Genomic DNA, 13,152 nt, shown 5'->3' with positions numbered 1-13,152 from the left:
ATGTATACCATTAAAAGAAACACTTCTCTGATACTACAGTTAGAATTGCTGTTGCATCACAGCTAGCACGTGCATAATAAAGGAATAACGAGACAACAAACTATCTTGAAGTACAGAACGTTAACGTTTATTCGCCATATTCGTCACGTAGTTAAATTTGTGCGCGTGCTAGGCAAACGAGGCAGCCAAGAAATATACGTAACCATTATCCTTAATATAACGTGCTTGAAAATGCGGCGCCTAAAAAATTTACCGATTTTCTACTCTTGATAACCGCAAAATCATTAAAATATAGCCATCAAAAACGTGAAAGCCACATTTTTTAATCCAAAGTTACGTATATCGTCCTCTATAAATAATTAATCTTTGTCTTCTATCTAAGAATTAATATCTAATAACAAACATTAAATTGCATTTCCTTAAATTGTCACATGTATTTCATTATCTTATCTTAACAATAAGTCAATAGAAAACGTATGTATATATACATTAAGTACGAATGCAAAATTTAATTTATATTTTTTATTATTTTACATAAAGGAAGATCTACTTGTATGGGCTTCCTAAAGCAAGACCTGTTTATTTCTCGGAAATTAAACGCCGCATTGTATTAATGCTAATAAAAACATGCGCTTAGATAATAAATAAAGAAATAAAAACTCATGGTTCATACATTCATAAGATTTTTTGTATAGAATCTGCCAAAAATAAATTCTTTAAAAACGAGAAATAAAATTTGCATGATTTTCTCTTACAAATCGCATAGTTTAAACAATAGTATATCATTGGTTAGATTATTTTGTTTCTAGATTTCTAAAACTGTTTTGTCATTCTTTCGTATTCTTCTTATATTGCGATATAAAACATGAAACTTTTGTGGAGTCTAAATAGTGTATTTCTCTGTTAAGAAATAACGTAATACATAGATGTGAGATTAGTTCTTTTCATAACATAATTTTATTTCAAATAAATTGTCTATTTCTTAAAGAGTATATTTTTATTTCTTAATGAATTACTTTTATTTTTTAAATGTTTAACTCATCTTTTTATTTTATAAAATCTTTATGTTTTACACATAAAAATATACTTTATTCTAAAATTGTCAATTTATTTTATAGTTAACTCTTCCATCACAAGGTTATATTCGAATTCTGTTGCTCCAGCTTATTGTACCAATTATATAATTTAATTCTCAGATAAAAATTCGTAAATCTTATTGTCGCTAGTGATTATTAAAAATAATTAAAATCTTAAACTGGCGATACCAGTTGGGTTGACGTTTAAGATTTTAATTATTTTTAATTCTCAGACTTTTACTTTTGCTTATATTTGGTTGCAAAACATTAATACAAAAGTTATTACAAAACATTATTACAGAATATGAAAAATTATTAAGCAATGCTATATATCATCTGATAAAAGACACTTTCTAGTTTATATCTATTTTCAAAGTTTTATTTTAGCTTACGTTTAAAAGATATTACCAAAAAACAAAAGTATGTAGTATGCGCCAGTGTTGGTGACCTTCCTCTACTTGTTTAAGAAATAAGATAAAAATGACATTTCTATAATATATTTCTTTTATTAAGCTTACATTAAGACTGTAGATTTTGAGATTTTGCATAAGATTAATGAAACGTAGTAAGCTACCCTTAGTCATTAGTTACACGTGGGAACAAGATCGAAAGGAAAAAAAGACACATGAGTGCATCGAGTAAATCGATGACGCGATCGGCCGGCTGCTTCTAGAGCGAGACGACCCAGATTCTACCGTATGTGCGCGTGTAATAAGATTGGTATTACATCAGAAAGCAATATATTCGCGTAAGATCCCCGTATATTTACCATCGCTGAGAGCAATCTTTAAGATATTCACAAACTGGATGCGTTCAAAACACATCTAGAGAGAGATCTAAATTAGAAATTTCAAGACTTTAAATGTTATGTTTGTAATCATTTGTTTCGTAAATATACATAGCTTTAAAATACTAACACAAATCATTCTTCATAATCGCGCAACTTTTCACATTTCTCATATTTTATATTAATTTTTATTTAACATCTGTAAGTAGTTCTATCATTTAATTTGAAATACATAAAATAGATGTCTTTTAAAATTAATTTGTTTTTTTTTCAGATATTTAGATTATTTAAATATTTTTAATTTTGTGTTTATAATAGCCGCAATAAATAATGTATGTTATTAATGGATAATATAGAGTTAAACAATTTTTAATTAATAATTTGTGTCTCTTTGTGTATAAGTAGAAAAAAAGAAATAAATTAATTGCATATTAAATAGTGTTTATCAGTATTGATAACGCAAGTTAATTTTATTTTCTCTGTGTGAATTGAATGACTCAAAGTAGAATTGGAAAATAATTAAATTATTTTCAATATTTTCTTCATTATTTTAACATTTCCATATTCTTCGCAGAAAATCTGAATAAAATTTCGTTAGTCAACATATATCGCGTACACAGATATCGAAATACATGCATGAAATGCAGAGTTAAAAGGAAAATCGGACCTAGTTACAATATTCGGCTCAATTTTCATTGCGACATTTGTTCGGAAAGTACGATCAACAGCATCAGGTTGGTGCAATTGCGGATCTGGAATTTTTTGATCGCGAGTCCAAGAACGGCGAAGGGCGAAAGGGAAACAGCTCTCTCGTGAAAGCCCCTCTTTTCCCCCTTCCGCTTAAGCAATCTCGCTTTTCCTGTTCTCCGCCGTTTCAGAGTACACGCTCGAAATTCCGATCGACATCCGGCGCAGAGGAAAATATTTGCACAATATTTCCGGCCAAAAGAAACAAGAAGGATAAAAGAAACATTTTGTTCCCATCCTCATTTAAACATTAATTAGATTAATTACATCAAATATAAATATGTTATGCAAACAGAAAAAGGTTATAAAAATTACACAATTTAACAAAAAGAAACACAAGAATGGGACTAGATTTTTCATAACTTTTTATCATCAACATCTTATTAACTATAGCTAACACAGAAAATTCATTTTGAAGATTGAAAGTCTTAACTTAATCTCACTTGAAGCAAAACTTCTTCAGTATGTCACATTAAAGTATGTAATATGAAAAAATTGCAATATAAAGAAATATCTGAAAATAGCTTTCTTTTAATATTGATTAAAAATTTTTCAAAATTATGATTTGATAAAACAATATGAAAACCAGATTCCTATTCAATAACCCAAAAATTATACACAATAATTAGTCTTATTCTGATGTTCAAAAAAAATCATTCTTTGAAAACTCAAAGGAAACTTCTCAAAACTTCTAAAAACTCTTTAATAAAATTTAAAAAATCAGAATATATTATATTACAAAATTGTAAATCAACTTTTAAAAAAATTTATTTTTTAAAAACCGTTAAGATTAAATTACTTAGCGTTTTTAAAAAGGTGATTTTAATTCTTGTTTTTATATTTAATAGTTTTAAACTTTTATATTTAATAATATCTCAAATAAAAATATAAAAAATTTATTACATATGTTATCTTATTTATGATAGATATATTATTTGTATTCTATTTATTTAAAATTAAATTTAAACTAAGAACGAGAGAAGTTAATTTTCAGGCTAAACGAGACATGATACTCGCAGCGAAATCTTTCATATTACGATATATCAGAAAGTTTCGACGAGACCTCTCACGCTTGCATTCGCATACATGCATGTGTTAGTTGCTCGCAAGTTAGTTGAACGTTGCAATGATTAACGAACTCGGTCGCTTCTGTTTCTTAAGTGCACCCTTCACCAGATTCCACGTGGATGTAGTTGATATTGCGTTTATATAGTGTGCATTTGCAATAGAACGATAATGTAACGTTGTGCGATGCAAATGGTACGAATATCCAACAGATCATCATGCAAAAATAATTCGAAATTACAGAATAAATTTTTTAATGCAAGTTTCCAGTTAAATGTTAATAATTTTGATTTTAATAGAAAATTAAAAAATTTATATAATGACTAAATAAAATTATACAATTTTATAAATTTAGATAAGATATATGAAATATTTTTATGTATATGTATATTTGTTTATATATTACGGAAGTATTTATTTTATATTCATTTATATTTGTTTCAGCATTGATTAATTAATTTGTTTGTTTTCATTAATCACATGCTTGTGAATTCGAATAAACGTAATAAGATATATTCGCATAACGCATTTCAAAAGTTTCACGACTGCTGTGCAGATTCTCGAAAATTGCACGCGATATCGAAGTTAGCATTATGATACCGAACTTGTAGTGGGTTTCCCGCGTGAAAATTGAGACAAGTATCTGATTGCAACAGCGCATAACCCACATATCATCTGTGGGAGGTCAACCGCATAAACAGAGTTATGGTATGTCGATAATAAACAGTTGAATTGCTAGACTTAGATAGGTAATTCAAAATCGATTTCGCTTGATATGTACGTATGAGCAAGAACGGAATGATAAATGAGTTATGGCCACTGTTATAGCTAGTTTTTTTTAACTTGATCTACTGTATCAACTGTTACAATATCAGTTACGATAATTATCAGTGAAATAATCATAAAAGATTAGAAAAGCCTCTCTTTATTCAGTTCCTATCTTTCTATTGATTTCAATAATTATTAATATCTGCTTTTCTTCCTTCAATTTCCCTAACATAAATATATCAATTTTTTATGTCAAAAAAAAAGATTCAAAGCATAGTAATAATTTCTTCTTGCAAAAGTTTAATATTTTTACGACAAAAGATAAAAAATAGAAAAATCAATATTAAAAACATAATCATATTTTACGTCATAAAATGTACTTTTCATTACTGCCAACGTCAAAAGAGTTATTTCTGTATTTACGATAAAACATCAATAGTGAAATATTGCGTTAAACGAGATTTAAAGAGTTAAAAGGGCATAAAAAACACATCAAAAACTTGATTTTTTTAAAGAGAATATAATATGTTTTTAAATATATCTAAAGTTGCAAAATTGCTCAACGTGCACAATTTAATTATTAATGATTAATCTTTCATTCCATGTACGTAGACCATTTTACAGATCTTTATTTGATCTTTTTTTATCAAGTCTGAGATATCCTGTTGAGATTGATTAAAGTTTTCTATCTCTGCAAACTTATTGCAGGTAATTGGCAATAAATAAAATATAATTTAGTTTTTTTCACAAAAACGAAACTACGACAAATTTGCATTTTATTAGTATTTACTTCGTATCTCTATTATAAATAAAAAGTATCACATATTATACATATATAATAATCTGATAAAGTGTCCAGATAATAATCTTCAGAAATAACTAACTGGCACACCACTGCATCACAAAACTAGTTTGTGCAATTATACGATTGCGGGAAAACAGAAATCGACAAACGATCATGTTGAGATTAGTATTAGTATCGCAAGACATAATCGTAGGCATCCTGGTTGAAGCTGCTTTTCTACTTAGTTCACTGAAACGATTTAACCTCGCGTGCGTAAGATTTCGCAGCTTCTACGCTGTTCGCTGACGCACAATATTGCATAGAAGAAGGTCGCTAAATACTATACTGGAATACGCTTGCTAAAGCAGCACCTTCTTTCTCGGGAACTAAATATATGTGTAAATCTTTGGCACAAGTATATGATTTAAATTTGAAAAAAAAAAAATGTAGTCTAATTTTGCCAGTTTTGGAGCTCAATTTTGTGGATATTTATTTTTTATTATATTGTAAAAACATTAATTATTATAAGATATAAAAACAGTCTAAAGCTGCTATGTCATCTGATAGAAGATACTTTTTAGTTTACATTTATATTTTCATTTTATTACGTTTCATCTGTAACTTCTGTTTAAAAAACGTTATCCAAAAACAAAATACTATGCTTGGTGATTTTCTCTATATTATAGATACAGTATAGATGTAAATATTAATTGTAAGATTTTTAATCGTTATCCATTTTTTATTAAAAAATTTATCGAAATTGTATAATAGTGCGATTCTTACTTTTATGAAAAAAAAAACCTTCTAAAACTGTAACATTCTAAGATATTCAGATATTTTTAATATGCCAGTAAAAAAATTAAAAACATTTTTCTTTTCATTTATCTGGAGGAATCACAGTCTCGTAGCGTAGTGTTTCTTGCTCTTTCTCGATTTTATAATACCTGTGCGGTATCATCGAGAATCTAGTATACCAATTAAGTTTAAAAAAATATTCATCCATCAAAAATATTCTTCATCAAGTCCAATGTACAAAACGTTCATTAAGCATTCATCGCGAGAGATGCAATTTCTCTCGGCAAACATTCTGCCGGCGTTAGAAATGATGATACGTAGGTAAAATAACATGAATCAAATACATGATGAATCTCTGCTGTCGCAGGGAAATTCAATTAGGCGTGATCACCTACCGCGTTAACGCAATTTATTAGCGTCACCCTCCCCTCCCCGCGGGCTAAGTCTCTCAACGAGTCAATCAAGGCGCCGACATAAGCGGCCGACATGTAACAGCCAAAGGGGGGATTACCCGTGAGCGGAAAATGTCCCGCGGCTATTTTCGTGTCAAAGAAAGTAAGAGAGAGAGAGAGAGAGAGAGAGAGCGAAAAGCTAATCTTCGATGTCCGCGACCTACCGCAATAAGTTCTCTGCCATGGCCGGTAGCGTGAATTAACGTAACGTCTCACCTCGATCTCACGTGTAGCCTGACCTTGCTATTGTTCGTCGCGCTATTGTGACCTCTCGTGCCGGCCACTCGAGGCTGCCGCGCGAGCACCCGAGACCATTAGCACACAGGTTCCACCTTCTTAATAGCCGGACTGCTGATAAAAGGCGGATCGACAGCCAGGTGGCACGCGCCACCTTTGATTTACGCGGATATCATTGTTACGTGATCGATATCGCTTACGTCGCGTTGTCGTATCCTATATACGACGTGACGCCGGTGAAATAATTGACGCGAGTGATATATGAACGTCTCGCGTAACGCTATTTTACAATTAGAGTACCTGAGGTAAACGTCCGAGTGGCCGGAAATGTATACCCGGACGCTTGTGATTAAAATTCTTATTATTAATCTCAAATACTTCATTGTTTTATAATATTTAAATTTAATTCTAATTTTCTAAAAAATATTTAAAGATACAATTAAATTTTAATAAGATATCTGTACTTAATATGGCTACGTGCCCAGTTTGGCTTACCCTCCAGATAGTTTCCAAATAGTTACACAATAAATTTCACAGATAATGTTAATATATCGCTCGGAAAGTCGATACGATGTATTTATGCCAGTTAGCCGGTTAATATCTCAAATAATTTCTACGAGTCGTAATCACACTTCATTCAAATTGTGCTTTCTTGAATCTAAAATTTTAGAAATTTTTGCTTTGTATAACTGCCGTGTAATAATTATGAATATTTGCAGTTTATATTATTGTGACTTTTTGTTTATGCTTTTTAACTTTGCTTTTTTATTAAAACGTCTTGTTTATAATTAAAGAAAGGAAACTTTTTGTATGAAAATCATTATGGGGATACTATTGGAAACGCAATGTATCTTATTATCATACAAAAGTTAAAATTCTATTTCTTTATTTAGGGTTTAACTTTTTATCAGTATTTTTTGTCTTTTGCCAGTTAGTTGAAGGAGCTTTTTGACAGGTGAAAGTTAAGATTGCTTAGTAAGTGAACACAGTTTTATATTTAATACATATTTACATGTATAATTTTCTTCATAGATATATCAATAAATGCTTAATTAAACATGTTGGTTTTTTATTTCGCATTTTTTCAAAAATATTTATGAAAGAGGGGAAAATATATAACTGGGCTATATTATATATGTATATATGTATATAATTGCATGGCCCAAGTACTATCTTTTTTTAACAATCGTTACTGTACTTATATAAATAATTAAAAATATTTTATATGTTTTTTTTTTGTTTTAGAATCACTCATATTTTCTATTTTAAATCTGACCTTTATTTTTCAATTTTGTATTAATCAAAAAATTGGAAAAATTCCTAAATCTTAGGTGAGCTATATTAATACAGAGGTACCTTATTATAATAAAGAAGCATTCGAGAGAATAATAAATTTTTGTGTGTAAATGTTCAGATTTAGGTACATGTCCGGTCACTAGAGCATTTACCTTATTTCCGACTAGTAATTAAGAAGTATTTGATCTTGACCTAACAATTTTAATTATAAGTTTTAACAGTGATTTTTTAAATTATTAATAAGTTACCTAGATACTACAATTATTATTGAAGATTTTACATTCTTGTATTTATCGGGAATCGTAAAATTCCAATGTGCAAAGTTAGCATCTGAACCTTATTTGAAACATCGCCATCGAGAGTTACGAAATCGTCATTTCGGCGAACGATGCCACAAAAGGGGCGTTACCAGCCGGGTGCGATATTCGCGGTAATATCTTTCCAAATACACGAGTAATTATCCGCGCGGCAATTATCCGGGGCGTATCTCGTTCACGAAAGACAGTTCTCTCGACTCGATTTTTATAAATAATTACGAATAATTGCGAAATGCCTTTTACGAATAATTACCAGTCTCGCATTTCCGAAAACGCGCGCGTGGATTATTGCTGCACGGGAAAGAGGCGGTGGGAGGAGGAAAGGAATTTGAGGGGAATATCGGCGACGGCTCGCAACGCTCTGCCGTAATAATTTTCTCATTATCACGTAACGTAATGAACGACGCGCATAATGCTTGTCACACGAGAGACGGGCGATACTTACGGCACGCAATGGCACATTTGCGAGACGTTCAATTGAATTTTCCCGGCATTATGCAACGGCACTTTCGAGCGACCAAACGCGATCCGTATTTAAGAGCCTAACATATATATTTCCACGCTGATCGAACATACTTAACGCTTGTCGCCGCGCTTATTCGTTGACAATAATTCATTCTTTCGTAAGCTTATTTTGCGTGAATATATTTTCAGCGCAAATACATGGGCACGTTTATTAGCCACGAGAATATTAATCTATTTATCCAGCACACAAATGTTACAATTTTCTCTTTTTCAAAATAATAACATTGAATAATTTTAGAAAATTTAATTAGTTTATTATGTCATTATTCTTCGATTAGATTTATTACATCAATATTCCTCATTTTCTTACTTTCTCTCTTTCTCCTTCTCTCCCTCTCTCACATTTTTATTTATTTTGTATTATCAAGGTTTTTTTTAATATTTATAATTTAATTTAGAGTAAGAGAGAGAGAGAGAGAGAGAGAGAGAGAAAGAAATTCTTGAATAAAAATTTTTAAAAATACTTGACTAAAATAATTTTTCTAAAAAAATCTTCCCGAGATTTTGTCTGTATTACTACATACATATGATAATAAAAATTAAACACATGTAACTGTGTCTTATTTTACTTAATGCATTTTGGATAAGAATATAACAATTTTGAAGAAATTTTGAAAAAATCAGAACAAGACTAGTTATTATCATTTATCTTTTTTTAAATGTTAAATATGAATCCGTTTCCACGAAATTGCTTCATAAAGCTGTAATTTTAAAAAATTTCTAATTGAAGTTACAAAAAATTATTTTTATGTACTTGGTTGTATTATAATTATAATATGCAATATGTCAGACAATTTATTGCAATTATAATTAAGCAATATTAGGATGTTGTTAAAATTTTCAATTTAATAAAATTTTTTTGTATTAGCTATAATTAATAAAATAATGATGATTACAAAATAATTAATAAGTTATTCATAATTAAATATAGAATTAATTGCAAACAAAAGTTGTGAATCAGATTACTGACGATTTACAAACAGCTTCCAATTATATTTTTTTATTTGAAAGCTTTTCAGATTATTGAATACAAATTCGATGTCAAAATTAACAAATTCTAATTTAACGTGACGTACAACGTGTGACAAATGTCAACATTCAAAAAACGTTCAAATTTTTGCAAAAATTTCTGTATCAAAATAGATATTGAAAATAAATTTAATACAAAAATTAATAACTAATTTAAAATGGTGAAATTAGTATAATCAAGAAAAATTAAATCATATTTTATCAAAAAATAAGATATAGAATATTTTGCCTAGATCACATTTAACTAAAAATGTTTTATTAACTGTCGTTGACATACAAAATTCTTTTTAATAGTCTTTAACATATTTAATTTTAATTGCAATAAAACTTCTCCAGCATATCATATATCGTAATCATACTATTACAAAATACATGAAAATTGCTTTTTTTTTAATTGTAAAATTCTCAAAATTGTAATCCAATAAAGCAATCTAATAAAAACCGAATTTGTATTCCAAAAAACTATAAGAAATGGCTCGTCTCATTCTGATGTTCAAAAAAGTCACTTTTATTAAACTGTGTATTTAAACAATATAACAATAATTAAAATATGTAATGAGTACTTAATCAATTAATTTACCATTTATCTCTCGATAAAGTGAATATATTTAGTAAGCAAATTTTTGAAACGTTAAAACAGTCTTACAATTAGAGGTAACCGTTTTCACCTAATGGCTTAGCAAAACACAAATTAATTATTATTCACTGATCGCTGAAACCGGCGCAGACGAGCAGCAACCTACGGCTCTGATTCTCCGATAATCCTTGATACTCCTTCAGTCCCTTCGTCGATGCACAAGACGCAATTACACTGTTGAATAACACGGAACACAACACGCGATATATGTTGTCACATGCGAAATCAAATCTCCCTCCGACAAATACCGATCCCGAGAGAACGTTGCGATAAAGCGTACCAATTCGCGGATCAACGTTAAAATTTACGACTGCCGTTAACGTTACGATCGCCCGCGTAAACTCATTCGACGCGCTCTTCGTGAGCAACATAAATTTTTCCGCCAATATACGTACGACGCGCGTCATGCAGAGATTGTGAAGAAGACACGATCGAGCGGTTCGAGCAGTGCCGCCCGCGAATCGACTCGACACTTTCCGACTGACTTCGCGGCATCCTTGATTTGTGTCGCGAAATTTTGGAAAGCCCGACTAAAGCCCGTATCACAATACGCAATTGGAAATTGAGGAAGAATCGAAGATTAAAATTAAATTATTTTGTTGACCGAATTCTTATCTTTAATTCTAAGTAATTCTTATTTGTCTATCTCTAATGCGTAGATTAATAAATTTGATAACTACTGATGCCAATCGAAACATACAACAGTCGTAAAATTTGTATCAGTTTACGCATTGAATTAAAGATTAAAGACTGCGAATTAAAGGTTAAAATTACTAACCAGAAAATTTTATATCAGTTTTATTTTGATTAGTAGAATTCTATTCTTCAATTGCAATTCTCGAACTGTAATACATAATTTGATATAAACTTTACAGAATTAAGCCAGGATTATGTAGAAATTTCAAGATTTATGGCTACATGAATAATGTAAGTATTGATTTTTTATTTTCTTTATTTTATTCTTTTTTTAATATTTTTATAATTTATTTTTAAAAATAATCTGAAACTTTTTTGAACCATTGATTGTTATTTACATAATTGACATTACACGTAAAACATGGTTTACATAGTTTCTACATTTCTAGATAACATAAAAATAAAAATAATATACAGAGTGTCCCGCAGATATGCAATACTTCATGGAAAGATAGACGAAATCAAAAAAGTGAACATAAAAGTCCACTATAGTTTTTGGATATCTCCATTGATAACCGAGATATTAATTTTTCAAATTGTACAAATGAGAGCACGCCGAAAAAAGCGCTGAGCCACTCAAGCTGCCGCCGACAGCTACTGACTGACACAGTAGTGCTATAGCTCGAGCGGCTCAGCGCTTTTTTCAGCGCGCTCTCATTCGTACAATTTGAAAAATTAATATCTCGGCTATCAGTAGAGATATCCAAAAACTATAGTAGACTTTTATATTCATCTTGATCCCGTCTATCTTTCCATGAAGTATTGCATACTTGATGTAGGACACCCTGTATAATTTATTATATTTGAGAAATACATATAGAATGAGGAAGGTAAATCTGAAAAATAAAGATTATTATCATTTATAATTATTTTTATACACTAAATAATAGTTTATCTAATAATTTTTTTTATATTTTATCAGCATTTTTTTGCAGTTAAGTATTTCTTTATTTTTAACTTCTTAGCAATGGCATAGTGACCTCTTAACGTGCAACCCTTCTATAGTGTACGCTTTTTGTAATTTCCACAAGTATACGAAACTTGCAGTTTAAATGCCGATTTTAAACAACCTATTTAGAGGGGACCTCATAGCAAGACATTGTCAATCGATGGTTTGCTATTGCTTTCCGACAAACAGCAATCAAATAAATCCAATGTTTCTAATCAGATTTGAACTCGACTCTTCAATATAAAGAATGAACATTTGAAGTATTTCTTAAGAGTTTATTATAATAAATACTTTGAAACTCAGTACTTTAAATACTTTAAAAATTCATAAGGAATTATCATCACACGTGTTGCGAGATAAATCCGAATTTATTTCGTGCAGAACTGCGTTTGAAAATGTCATTCTCATGTATCATTTTACTTTTGTTTAATATTGTGCACAATTGAAAAATTAGTGTGAAATTAAATACACATTGCATGTCCCAAACAGTCCTGAGAAATTTTTCTATTAATTTAACATATTAAGCATATAATAAATAGCAACATAAATATTATGTTATATTTTAAAATAAAATTAAGTGTAAATTAGCTTATATAGAAATTTTAAAATTTAACATAATTTTTGTGTAACAATTTAATAAGAACTGTAAGAATTTAATAAGAAGAAAAAAAAAATTATATCAAAGTAACACATATAACATATATTACTTTAGCATTATTATAATGTTAATGTAACGTACATGACGAGATTATGTCGAGAAATAACCGTCACTCTTATATTATAAAATAAACTCAACATTTTTTCTGTCAATTTCAACAGACAAATTTTGTCACTAATAATGAGGAACATGTTTGGATAAGGATAATTAAGTATTTCTTTATTTTTAACTTCTTAGCAGATGACATAGTGACCTCTTAACGTGCAACCCTTCTATAGTGTACGCTTTTTGTAATTTCCAAATTTTGAATAAATAAAAAAAAGGAGGTAATAAG

This window comes from Monomorium pharaonis, chromosome 4 (assembly GCF_013373865.1).
Source record: "Monomorium pharaonis isolate MP-MQ-018 chromosome 4, ASM1337386v2, whole genome shotgun sequence".
NCBI classification, from domain to species: Eukaryota; Metazoa; Arthropoda; class Insecta; order Hymenoptera; family Formicidae; genus Monomorium; species Monomorium pharaonis.
The sequence above is the reverse complement of the archived record's forward strand: the minus strand, read 5'-3'. Positions refer to the sequence as shown.